The sequence below is a fragment of the Heterocephalus glaber genome, unplaced genomic scaffold, assembly GCF_053883595.1.
Source record: "Heterocephalus glaber isolate CG9 unplaced genomic scaffold, H.glaber_assembly_v1.0 deba00001472, whole genome shotgun sequence".
Classification (NCBI taxonomy): Eukaryota; Metazoa; Chordata; class Mammalia; order Rodentia; family Bathyergidae; genus Heterocephalus; species Heterocephalus glaber.
This window is the reverse complement of record NW_028258315.1, coordinates 81,788,469-81,802,916: the sequence shown is the minus strand read 5'-3', so window position 1 is coordinate 81,802,916 and position 14,448 is coordinate 81,788,469.

The following is a 14,448-nucleotide window of genomic DNA, read 5'->3' as shown; positions in this document are numbered from 1 at the left end:
AAGGCAGTGTTGGTGTAAGGAAAGACATATAGATCATTGGAATAAAACAGAGAATCTAGAAATAGGACCACAAATATATGGTCCACTGAGTTTTGAAAGATTATTTAACATTAGCATTTTATAGAATATAAACTCAATTCAAGAGCCAAGGAAGAGATAGTGTTTTCAGCAAACGGCACTAGAACACCTGGTATTCGTATATAAAAAATTAACCTCAACCCTTTTTTTCCATACATGAAAATAACTTGAAGTTATCTATGAACCTAAATATGAAAGCCTAAAAGTATGAAACTTTAAGAAGAAATTATAAGGGAAAATATTTATGAATTCAGGGTAGGGAAGAACTACCTAGGATACAAAAGACATGATGTATAAAAGAAAAAAATTGATAAATGAGATTCCATCAAAATTTAGAACTTTAAATGACATCATTAAAATGAAAAGTAGTCCTTAAACAGACCATATTTACAATGCATATAACTTTTGACCAGAATATATAAAGAGGGCTTACAGCTCATTAATAGACAACCCAATTAAAATGTAGATGTAAGAAGATGATAAATAGCCAGTATAGCACAAGGAATGGTGTGCAACTCTAGAATCAGAAAAATACTAATCAGTACAATAATAAGATTGAATTATACACTCATTAGGGAGATGAAGTTAAAAGTTTTTTTGTTTTGTTTTTTGTTTTGTTTTTGTTTTTTTGTATTAAATTCTTTTATTGGTACATTGTAGGTATACAACACAATTACATTTCTCATTGGGAATTGTACCTTTACATAATGGATCTTGGTTCTTTTTTTTTCTCCATTCCTAACCCTCGCTTCACGCCCTCCACCCTTCCCTACTTACAAAGACTTTATTTCCATTTTTTCCATTTCTCAGCATTTTTCCATTCCCTTCTTTCCTTTCCCCTGGCCCTCCCACTACCCCTACCCCTTTGGACCTTTTCTTCCTATTTTACATTATTGATTATTCATTCTAATCATTGGTACATTTTAGGTATACAATAGAATGACATTCATCATTGGAAATTTGCACCTTTACATAGTCTCTCTTGGTTCTTCTTTTTCACCCTTGCCCAGCCCTTCCTTCAACCCCTCCATTTCTCTCTATTTACAAAGATTTTGTTCCTATTTTTCCATTTTCTCATATTAATCTCATTCCCTTCCATACTTTCCCCTATCCCTCACACTTCTTTCTCCTTTGCCCCTTTTCTTCCTATTTCACATTACCTATTATAGATTTTAGTCCTTATTTACACTTTCAGTTTCTCACACCAGAGAAACTATTCGGTATTTATACATGTGTGTCCTATTTATTTCACTTAAGAGTATCGCCTCAATGTGCATCCACTTAGCTATAAATGTCTCTAATTTCTCATTTTTTATGGCTGAGTAGTACTCTATTTTATAAAAACCCCACATTTTCTTGATCCAGTGTCCAGTTGATGGGCATTTGGGCTGTTTCCAAGATTTAGCTATCACAAACTGTGCTGCTATGAACATGGGTGCACATATATCACTGTGGTATGATTCCTTTAATTCTTTGGGGAAGATCCCCAGCAGTGGAATAGCGGGGTCAAATGGGACTTCCAGTCCTAGTTCTTTGAGGTATCTCCATACTGATTTCCATAGTGCTTGCACCAGTCTACACTCCCACCAGCAGTGGAGCAGGGTTCCTCTTTCCCCACAGCCCCGCCAGCATTTGTTATTGGTTGCTTTCACGATAGCAGCCATTCTTTCTGGAGTGAAGTGGAATCTCAGCGTTGTTTTCATTTGCATCTCTTGAATGACCAGTGATGTTGAACATTTTTTCATGTATTTATTTGCTATTTCTACTTCTTTGTCTGAGAAATGTCTGTTCATTTCGGATGCCCATTTTCGGATTGGGTCTTTAAATTTGGGAGGTCTGATCTTTTTAAGTTCTTTATAGATTCGAGATAGTAGACCTTTGTCTGAGGGACCACTGGTGAAAATTTTTCCCCACATTGTGGGTTGTCTCTTCACACTGCTGGTGGTTTCTCTTGCTCTGCAGAAGCCTTTTAATGAGAAGAGATCCCATTTGTTGATTGTTTGTGCTAGTTCACGGGCAACTGAGGTTTTGTTCATAAAATTTTTCCTACACCGATGTCTTCAAGAGTTCTACCTAACCTCTGTTCCAACTGGTTCAGAGTTTCTATTTTAATATTTAGATTTTTAATCTATTTTGATTTTAGTTTAGTGCATGGTGAGAGATATAGGTTTAGTTTTAATCTTTGGCAAGTTGAAGCCCAATTTTTCCTGCACCATTTATTAAACAGGCTATCTTTCCTCCAGTGAGGGTGTTGGGCTCCTTTGTTGAAGATGAGATAGCTGTATGTGTCTGGCATTGTTTCTGCATCTTCTAATCTGTTCCACTGGTCTTCAGGTCTGTTTCTTTGCCAGTACCATGCTGTTTTTATCACAGTAGCTTTGTAGTAGAGTTGCAGGTTGGGGATTGTGATACCCCCAGCCATGTCTCTGTTACCTAGAATTGCTTTTGCAATTCTGGGTCTCTTCTTGTTCCTAATGAACTTTTAGATTGTTGTCTCAAGGTCTATGAAGTATGCTGCTGGGATCTCAATTGGAATTGCATTAAATCTATATAGCAGTTTTGGAAGTATGGCTATTTTCACTATATTAATCCTTCCTACCCAGGAGCAGGGTATGTCTGTGCATTTTCTGATATCATCTTCAATCTCTCTTTTCAGAGTGCCATAGTTTTCACAGAAGAGGTCTTTGATTTCTTTCATTAGGTTGATTCCTAGTTATTTCAGTTTTTTGGATGCTATTGTGAAAGGAATTATTTGCCCTATTTCTCTCTCAGTGACTCTGTCATTGGTGTAGAGGAAAGCTATTGATTTTTGTGTGTTGACCTTGTAACCAGCTACTTGACTGAATTTGGTTATTAAGTCTAGAAGACTTTTGGTGGAGTTCTTGGGGTCTTCTATATAGAGTATAATGTCATCTGCAAATAATGACAATTTGACTTCTTCATTTCCTATCTTTATTCCTTTTATTTCTTTCTCTTGTCTAATTACCATGGCTAATATTTCCAGAACTATATTGAACAAGAGTGGTGATAGTGGACATCCTTGTCTTGTTCCTGATTTTAGTGTGAAGGGTTTCAGTTTTTGACCATTTAGTATGATATTGGCTGTTGGCTTTTCATAGATGGCTTCTATTAGTTTGAGGTAGAGACCATCTATTCCAAATTTGTAGGGTTTTTATCATAAATGCGTGTTGGATTTTGTCAAATGCTTTTTCTGTGTCTATGGAGATAATCATATGGTTTTTGTCCTTGGCTCTATTGATATAGTGTATTACATTGATTGATTTGCATATGTTGAACCATCCCTGCATCCCTGGGATGAATCCCACTTGATCAGGGTGTATGATCTTCTTGATGATCTTCTGCATTCTGTTTGCCAGTATCTTTTTAAGGATTTTTGCATCTATGTTCATTAGTGAGATTGGCCTATAGTTCTCTTTTTCAGTTGGGTCTTTCTCTGTTTTGGGGATCAAGGTGATGTTTGGTGCATAGATATTTATGATTGTCATCTCTTCCTCTTGGATTCTTCCCTTTACAAGGATGTAGTGTCCTTCTTCATCTCTCTTAATCAGTGTTGGTTTGAAATCTACTTGATCTGCCAAGAGGATAGCTACTCCTGCTTTTTTTCGGGTTCCTGTTGCATGGAGTATTGTTTTCCACCCTTTAACTTTCAGTCTATGAGTTTCCTTTCGAATGAAGTGTGTTTCTTGTATGCAGCATATTGTTGGATTTTGCTTCTTGACCCATTCTGCCAGTCTATTTCTTTTGACTGGTGAATGGAGACCATCAACGTTGATGGCTATAACTGAAACATACTGACTTGTCATTGCCATGACTTTTTCTTTTTGTTGGGTTCTCCCCCTTTACATTTAATTTCTTGTCATGCCAGATGGGTTCATTCTGCTTTGCTTCCTGGGGTTGTGATTCTCATTGTCTGTTCCTAGGATATTGTGTAAAATTCTTTGGAGTGCTGGTTTGGTATTCATGAAGTTCCTAAGGTGCTCTTTGTCATGAAAGTATCTTATTTCTCCATCCATTTTGAAAGATAGTTTTGCAGGGTACATCAATCTGGGTTGGAGGCTGTTTTCTTTTAGGGCTTGGAATATGTCACTCCAAGCTCTTCTTGCCTTGATGGTTTGTGTTGAGAAGTCCGCTGTGATTCTGATGGGCTTTCCTTTGTATATGATTTGTTTCTTTTCTCTGACTGCTTGTAGAACTTTGTTCTTCTGTTGTGTTTCTGGAATCTTAACAATTATATGCCTATGTGTAGTTTTTTTTTGATCAAGGCTATTTGGAGTCCTATATGCCTCACTTATCTGTATGTCAAGCTGTTTTTCCCTGCTTGGGAAGTTTTCTGCCATTATTTCTGTGAAGAGATTTTTTATGTCATCTCCACTCTCTCCTGTTTCTTCATTGACTCCAATCAGTCTTATGTTATTCTTCTTTGCATCATCTAGCAGTTGCTGGATTGATTTCTCATGTTCCCTTATAATTTTGAAGCAATTTTTCTTTTCCTGGTCACTAATTGCAATCTTCTCTTCTATATCTGAAATTCTGTCCTCACATTGGCTCATTCTGCTGTGTGGACTTTCAATGGAGTTTTTCATCTCCTGGTAATCTATTTGCATCTGTTTTATGGATTCCATTTCTTTCTTCTGTTGGGATTCCATCATGTTCCTCAGTTCCTCTCTAGATTTATTAATCATGTCTTGCACTAGGGGCACAATTTCTCCTGTTATCTGAGAAATTATTTCTGATTTCATTTTTTCCAGATCCCCTTTTGTTGCCAGTTCAGTGGATCCAGGTGGTTGAGTATCAGAGTGTTCCATCTGATTTCCCTTTGGGGTTGCTGTAGGTGATCTGGAAGTCTGGTTTTGAGACTTATTTACGTGTTTTCTCATTTCGACTGGGCCAGGGGGCAGTTAGTGCCTGCACAGATTACCTCCTCTGAGCTGGGTGAGGTGGGATAGGGGCCAGGAGCAGCAGTAGGGATGGTGACTCCAAAACCCTTTCCTGTGGGCTGGGAGCAGCGCGAGGGTTGGTGGCCTCGAAGCCCCTTCCTCTGGACCAGGAACAGTGGGATGGCAGCTCAGAAGCCCCTCTCTCTGGGCTGGGAGCCGTGGGAGGGATGGTGGCCCGGAAGTCCCTTCCTCTGGGCCAGGAGTAGCGGGACAGAAGGTGGCCCAAAAGCCCTTTCCTCTGGGCTGGGAGCAGCAGGTGGGATGGTGACTGGGAAGCTGATTCCTCTGGACCAGGAGCAGTGGGACAATGGGTCAGAAACCCCTACCTCTGGGCCGGGAACAGCAGGACTCAGTACCTTGGTCTGGTGGTCTGGTGTCCTCTGTGCCTTTGTAGTGTGGAACCAGGTGGCTGCTTGTGTGCAGCGGGGCTATTTGGTGTCTTCCGCGGGACTCAGGTCCTTGGTAGGATGTGCACAGTCCTTCTTGTGTGCAGTGGGCTGATTCGGCATGTTCTGTTCAACTCAGGACCTCAGTAGGGCATGCACAGACCTGGCTGTGTGCAGTGGGGTGATTCAGTGTCTTTCCCATGACTCAGGACCTAGGCAGGACGTGCACAGACCTTCCTGTGTGCAGCGGGATGATTCGGCGTATTCTGCATGACTGGGGACCTCGGTAGGGCATGGGCAGACCTGCCTGTCTGCAGGGGGCTGATTCGGCATGTTCTGTGTGACTCAGGACCAACGTTAAAAGTTTTAAAAGCCTTGTCATGACTTTTTCTTTTTGTTGGATTCTCCCCCTTTGCATTTAATTTGTCACGCCCAATGGATTCATTCTGCTGGGTTTCCTGGGGTTGTGATCCTCATTGTCTTTTCCTAGGGTATTGTCTAAAATTTTTTGGAGTGCTGGTTTGGTATTCATGAAGTTCCTGAGGTGCTCTTTATCATGAAAGCATCTTATTTCTCCATCAAGTTTGAAAGATAGTTTTGCAGGGTCCATCAATCTGGGTTGGAGGCTGTTTTCCTTTAGGGCTTGAAATGTATCACTCCAAGCTCTTCTTGCCTTGAGGGTTTGCATTGAGAAGTCTGCTGTGATTCTGATGGGCTTTCTTTTGTATGTGATTTGTTTCTTTTCTCTCACTGCTTGTAGAATTTTATTCTTCTGTTGGATTTCTGGAATCCTAACTATTATATACCTATGTGTAGATTTCTTTTGATTAAGGTTAGCTGGAGGGCTATATGCCTTACTTATCTGTATGTCAAGTTCTTTTCCCCTGCTTGGGAAGTTTTCTGCCATCACTTCTGTGAAGAGTTTTTTTATGTCATCTGCACTCTCTCCTGTTTCTTCATTGACTCCAGTCAGTCTTATGTTATTCTTCTTTGCATCGTCTAGCAGCTACTGGATTGATTTCTCATGTTCTCTTAGAATTTTAAAGCAATTTTTCTTTTCCTCCTCACTAATTGCAATCTTATCTTCTATATGTGAAATTCTATCCTCACATTGGTTCATTCTGCTCCACAGACTTTCGATGGAGTTTTTAATGTCTTGGAAATCTGTTTGTATCTGTTTTATGGATTCCATTTGTTTCCTATGTTGGGATTCCATCATGTTCCTCAGATCCTCTATTTTTTAATCTGTGTCGTCTCTAGATTTATTAATCATGTCTTGCACCATGAGCACAATCTTTGCTGTTATCTGAGTAATTATTTCTGATTTCATTTTTCCCAGATCCTCTTTTGTTGCCAGTTCAGAGAGTCCAGGTGGTTGAGCATCAGATTGTTCCATCTCGTTTCCCTTTGAGGTTGCTGTAGGTGATATGGAACTCTGTTTTTGAGGCTTGTTTATGCGTTTTCTCATTTCCACGGGGTGGTCGCTTCTGGGGCCCACACAGCTCACTTTCTGTGCCCTAGGAGCTTGAGATGGTGGTGGGGGAGCTTCCTTCCGGGTGCTGGGACCAGCTCACCTTCTCTGCCCTAGGAGCCTGGGGTGGCAGCGGGGAAGCTTCCTTGCGGGTCCTGGGACTGGCTGAGCTTCTCTGCCCTAGGAGCCTGGGATCCCATCTTTCCTTTTTTTGATAAGGTTGGCTAAAGGTTTATTGATTTTATTTATTCTTTCAAAAAACCAACTCTTTGATTCATTGATTTTTTTTTTTATCATTCTCTTACTCTTCATTGCATTGATTTCTGCTCTGATCTTAATAATTTCCTCTCTTGTATGAGCTTTGGGTTTGTTATGTCTTCTTTTTCTAGGAGCTTGAGGTTCTGCATTAGGTTATTTATTTAAGTTCTGTTTTCCTAATATCGGCATTCAATATTATGAATTTCCCATGTAGAACTGCTGTCATTGTGTCTCATGGATTCCTGTATGTTATACTGGCATTATCATTTACTTGTAGAAACTGTCTAATTTCTTCTTTAATTTCCTCTGTGATCCATTGGTTGTTCAGGAGGATGTTATTCAATTTCCATGTGTTTGTGGGAGTTTTGCAGTTTCTTATGTTATTGACCTCCAATTTTATTGCACTATGGTCCAATAATATACAGGGGGTAACTTCAGTTCTTTTACATTTACTTAGACATGTCCTATGAGCTAGCATGTGGTCTATTTTTGAGAATGACCCATGTGCAGTGGAAAAGAATGTGTATTCTGATTTTGTGGGGTGCAACACTCTGTAAACATCTATTAAGTACATTTGTTCAATAGCTTGGTTCAGTTCTAGAATTTTGTTGTTAATTTTTTGTCTAGATGATCTGACTATTTGCGATAGTGAGGTATTGAGGTGCCCCATTACAATTGTATTAGTGCTTATTTGTTTTACCATGTCCATTAATATTTGTTTTGTATAGTTGTGGGCATTCTTATTTGGTGCATATATATTTAGGAGTCTCATCCCTTCTTCTTGGATTGTTCCCTTCACAAGGATGTAGTGACCATCTTTGTCTCTCTTAATTAGTTTTTGTTTGAGATCTACTTTATCTGCAAATAAGATTGCTACCCCTGCTTTTTTCTGGGTTCCTGTGGCATGGACAACTGTTTTCCATCCTTTTACTTTCAGTCTATGAATTTCTTTTTGAGTTAGGTGTGTTTCTTGTATACAGCGTATTGCTGGATTTTGTTTCTTAATCCATTTTGCCAGTCTGTTTCTTTTGATTGGTGAATTGAGACCATTACCATTCATGGTTATAATTGATATATATTGATTCATTCTTGTCATGATGTTTTACTTTTGTTGGCTCTTTTATTTATTTTTTTTCTCCTTTCCCTTTAGTTTCTTACCTTGCCTGGTGGCTTCCCTCTGTTGGGCCTCATGGAGTTGTGACCTTCATTGTCTTTTTCTAGGATATCATTTAGAATTGTTTGGAGTGCTGGTTTGGTGTTCATGAAATTCCTCAGGTGTTCTTTGTCATCAAAGTATTTAATTTCCCCCTCAATTTTGAAAGATAATTTTGGAGGATACAACAGTCTAGGTTGGAAGTTATTTTCTTTTAGGGCTTGAAATACTTCACCCCTGGCTCTCCTTGACTTGAGGATTTGTGTTGAGAAGTCTGCTGTGATTCTGATGGGCTTTGCTTTGTAGGTGATTTGTTTCTTTTCTCTAACTGTCTGTAGGATTTTGTTCTTCTGTTGGGTTTCTGGGTTCTTGACTGTTATATGTCTAGGTGTAGATTTTTTTTGATCGTGGCTAGATGGAGTTCTATATGCCTCACTTATCTCTATGTCCAATTCTCTACTTCTGTCTGGGAAATCTTCTGCTATTACATCTGTGAACACTTTTTTTATGTCGATTGTACTTTCTCCTGTTCTTTCATGGACTCCTATCAGTCTTATGTTATTCTTCTTTGCATCATCTAGCAGCTGCTGGATTGATTTCTCATGGTACCTTACTATTTTTAAGAAATCTCTGTTTTCATGGTCCTTAACTGCAATCCTGTCTTCTATATCTGATATTCTATCTTTAGACTCCCTTAATCTCCTGTGGATACTTTCAATGGAGTTTTTAATCTCCTGAATATCTGTTTGAATCTGTTTCATGGATTTCATTTCTTTCTTATATTGGGCGATCATGGTTTCCATTTCTTTCTTATGCTTGTCATTCATGGTTTCCAGCATATTTCTGAGTTCATCTATTTTTTTTTTTTTTATCAGTTTCTGTTCTCGATCTTCTAATCATGTCCTTCACTCTGCTCACCATCTCTGTAGTTATCTGGGAGATTATTCCTGCTTTGAATTTTTCTAGAGCCTCATCTGTTTTGTTACTTCCTGTGGTATCTGTTCAGGGCATCTAGGTGGTTGATTATCAGATTTTTCTACCTCGTTTCCCCCAGAATTTGCCTTTTGTGGGATGGAAGTCTGAGTTTGTGCCTTGCTTAAATGTCTTCTCATTTTTGTTTTTGGTAATGTCCTTGGCTGGATGAGGATGAGTAGGCTGATGAGGATGAGGATGGGCTGGATGAGGCTGGATGAGGATCAGCAGGTGTGTCTGCATGAACACTTGTTCCCACACACTGCAGACAAGGAAACAGAAGGTGGATAACTTGTCCAAGGACACAAAACAAGTTCATGGGTGAATCTCAGTCTCTTGAGTTCTGCTCTGAAGGTATTTTTTTTAATGCCATACACAAAGAAGTCACTGATACTGGCTAATGATAAGCAATAGGTGAGGCAGGAAATGACTCTGTGGGAGTGGGACTATTTTAGTTGTCTTACAGTTGCCTTAGCAAATGTCACTCTTCTATTTTCTGGTTGTTTTATCCTGATGATCTCAAAATAAATCATTCATACTAAATCAGTATTTTGCTAAGTAGCAATTTGAAATGGCAGAGGGAACACTGGGGGAGGGGAGACGGAGGGAGTTTAGAGGACATTTACAAACTTCCCCATAATCACTGAGGGACTGCCTGTCCATGTTGTGAACATGGCTCACTATCCATGGTTGTTTACAGGACACATTTGTTGTGCAAACAACCCAAGAGCTTTATGAATTAAAATAAAAATTGAATTTCAAAGCATATAATTCTTCTATTAAAATTTATCTGTTCATATTTTTATAGATATAAACTTTTTATGTAGTTCTAATTATGTCATAAATACAATTATGTATTTTGCTTTTTTTTACCTCCTAAACCATATTTTTAGAAAACTACTGGTTAACTGTTTACAAAATTTATTGTAAGATAACTTCCCAGAGAAATATCTTATATTTAATTAAGAATTTCCTACTTTTTGGTGATTTATGTCACTCCACAATTTATAGTACCATTAAATAATTTGACTAAGATACAAAAGAGTATCTGTAAACATTTTCCCCCTTTAGATTGGTAGCTTCTCACTCAGAAGGGGGATCATTGCCTTAAAAAATGTGAGCATTTTTATGGGTTTTAATATAAAAGTACTTCCCAGAATGATGGGATAACTAAGTTATATCAACTCATACTACAACAATTTTAAGATATGATATAATATTCAATGATTTGTTTTAAAAAATTTAAGACACCCAAGCCAACTCTAGCTTTTGCCTGGGAAGCTATGGCTGCTCTCTTATAGAGTTGGCTCATAGCATTTTTGCTCAAGTGACTGTCATTTTTTCCCAGCTTGGAAGGAATAGAACAGGATAAAAGACTGTCTAACCAGTTCCATTCCCAGACCTGCCCTGATGTTCACTGATCTCTGTAGGTTTTGGCCTAGACTTTTACTAGCTGGGGCTTCCTAATTTGCAGAGGTTGGGTGTAGACTTGCTCACTTTGTACATTTTCATTTCTTTGCTCATTCTGAACATAGTTTGAAGTTCCCTAGTTATTTAAGTTGGAATTAGTTTAATGCTTCCTAGGGCCATCTTGAATTCAATAAACAGCCAAAAGCTAATTTCCTGGCTAGAGAATTATTCTGATTATTTCTTTTATATTAATGTTTTGACAAGACCATACCTAGAAATTCCCAAACATATTTTACAAAACGTTTTCATTGGCCAAACACTTTTTCATTGGATAAATAACAAATACTGAGATATAGGGATATTGGGGAGAGAAGATAAATTCTAATTTTAAATTCAAGTTGAGGTGCTAGGAGGACACACAGTGGAAGCTCTCAGCCTATAAAGGGTAGGTTTTCTATCTTGGAAATCTGTGGGAAGAAAATATGGGATTTGTAATCTACAGAAAGTAGATAAAGCAATTGCAATCCTTAAAAAGAAGGAAATAAATTAGAAAGTAGGGGTTAAGAATGTGATTGATCTCAGAGTTCAAAAATTTAATTTGGGTTAAAATCTTGATTTTTGCCTCTTATTTTATGATCTTTGGAATGTTATTTAACCTTCAAATCTCAGTTTCCATGTCTACATAATGGGAGGAGTAACACCTACATTATGGAGTGGATGTGAGGGATGACAGAGATAATGGAATTTACAAAGCATAAATATATATTACCTATTTTTGTTGTTTTAAGAGTGAAAATAGGCATTTTCAGGTATCATAGGGAGGAGATAGCAAAAGACATGAAGGATAAATGGTCAGAGAGAGCAAAAGGAAACCAATGTAGTCTGGGAAGCTAGGACAAGAGGAAATCTTAGAAGAGAGAAGAGAGCAGACATCAGATACCAGCCAAGACTCTCAAGATGAGAAAACTTCTTTCAAATTGATGATCACTAGGTCTCGTATTACTTACAAGGGAAATGTTTTAGTAGAAAAAATGGGCATAAATGACATTATAAGCATGATTCAGCTATGGGGAATATTTTCTAGGACCTACTGTACTCAAAACAGGTAAGGTATATTACTAAAGACACATAAAATCATTAGCTGAGTATCACTGGATTATCTGTGGACTTAGATGTCTCATGTTCTCTCTTGGTCTACATACACAAAAATAGTGACTTCTGTGGCTAAGATATGCTGCTGGTTTCAGTTTTCCATACAGTGTGGCTTTTGTGTCAACTTCAGGTTCAGCAGCAGGTACATTTTCTTTCTTTGGCCACATTTCAGCAGCTTGTAGAAAAATAGGTTAAAATCAGCAGACATAGGTTGGATTCAGCACATTTACAAAGAACTGATGGCATTCAGCTCTAGGTGGCAACTACACATGCTTCTCCTATAGTGAGTTCAGTTGCAATTAAAAGAAAGAAATTGAAGTCCACCCAGTCTCTGAATTCTATTGGGCCACTAAAAAGTTATTTGGCAGGGGCTGGGGATTTAGCTCAGTGGTTTTGCCACCTGCTGCGGAAGCACAAGGACCCAAGTTCGATCCCCGGTACCAATAAAAACAGTTATTTGTTAGGATCAGATTTCAATCTTGTTTTGCCTTTGGTTTTATTATCATTCTGGCAGTTACAACGATAGTTGTCTTTCTAACATTTTGCTGAAAACTAGTAGGACAAACCTATTCTAAGTGGAAATAAAACCTAACAGATAAGTTAAGGTTTTCCCAAGTGATACAGTACTATGGCAGATTCTAACCATAACTGAAAACCAATTGGAATCTCGCTCTCCTCATAAGTAGAATCTCATTCTGGGAACAAATATTCCAGACTTTGGACATGTGTTTGTACTAATATTTGTTAAAGATATGTCCTATCTTAGGTTACTCCTGGGTTGGTTCAGCTGTTTGCTGCTGAGGACTCAGGACATTGCAAATGTTTTTACTCATATGTGCTGTTATCAAGGGCAAGCGCAGGGTGGGTGTTTGACAATGGCAGAATATATAACTAGGACCTTTTCTTGGGAAAAGTAGTCTGCATGGAGGATGGAAATTGTAGTTCAAGTCACAAGAAAGGGAATCTATGTGTTCTGAGTACACCCCTCACCCTTTTGCTGAAGCATGGAGTTTCAGGTTCTCTTATCTATGGGTGAGTTCTAGTGTTTATTGGCCCAATGAAAAATCACCTTTCTAATTTTCTTTATCGTGTAGGGAACTCTAATCTCAAAGCTGCTATCAAATATGATTTACTGGTGACCTACACATTGTTTTTAGAAAAATATTTAAATAGTTTTGAGAGCCTATCAGTTGAGTGGCTCTTTCACACGTTGGTTGGAAAGTGATTGAAATAGCTCAAAGAAGGAACTGAGCAATAGTTTATAGAACTCCTATATGTGTCCAGTATTATTATTTCATGGGAGGATCTCTCTTGAGCCTCAGTAGCACTAGGATAGTAAATATTATTTAAGATTAGTACCAGAAATTCCTTCAATAGTCAAGATTTCTGCGATTAAACTGGGGAAGAAGAGACAATTTTGCTTGTGGCATATGAGATTTATTTCCTCACAGTGCACACAGACATCCCCTCATACCCAGCTTTGGGGCGTAAACCTTTATAACAATTTATATCAGAAGTGGCAATGGTAGTTCCATTAATTTGCTGATGTAAGCATTTGGTCCTAAAAGTATTAGAAAAACCTCTTTAGATGGCTTGCAGAATTTAAAAATTTAGAGATTTCTCACTTAAATTTGGATTTGTGCCTCTTAAAAAAGAGGATGAACTGATATCAGACTACTGTTCCTCAGGTCGCTAATAACGAGTTGAGAAGCAGCTATTTCCATTAGACATCCTGAGTGCTTTCCATGTAGCATTAGTGCTGGAGCTTCCTGTATGTAGAAGGCATTTCTTTTTATATAGCTCCTCCTGTTGCAGCTTGTTTCAATCTTTATATTATTCCATGTCTCATAACAAACAGTGGGAGCCATTAGTAAGAGAAAAAATGAGTCAAAAATTTAACTATTATTTTTAATGTGTTATTCAAGATTGTATTTTAGATCCTTCAGATATTAGCATATTTTCTTTAGAGAATGAACACATAAATAATTTCTCTCTGGTTAAAGGTGCCAGCATCATGGCTCCAAGGATAATACTCAGAGCAGTAATGTTTTTTCCAACATATAGGATCAATACATCAAAGATAAAGCTAATGTTGAAATTGTGTTGATTTATAGACCAAAAACACCTGGGTCACAGATGACATCCTATGCAGAAAAATCTGTAAAATACACCGAGATAGAAGAAAATGTAGGCTATCACACAGAGTATGGGTCAGGTTATGGTTAAAGGAGTATATTTTAAATCCTTCATATAATAATTACCATTTTACTACCTGTTGAGGTAGTACATGTAAACAGACTGTAAAGTAGGTTTGGAAAATTGACAGTATGTATCTATGTCTACATCTTTGCTATGTCTATTATACATATACATACACTTTTATTACTTAAACTATAGTAATTGACAGAGTTAGACTTAAAAGTAGTACTAGCAGTAGCAGCACTTTTACCTACTTTAATTCTGTAGATCCACCAGGAAAATGGGAGAACAGCCCCTAGGAGATGTTTTTGAACAAGATACCCACTCTCATGAGTGTAGGCAATGTGATGCTTAGATGACAGAAAAAGAACTTGAACACAGTTCAGTAAATAAGCCTGAAAATGAGCTCCC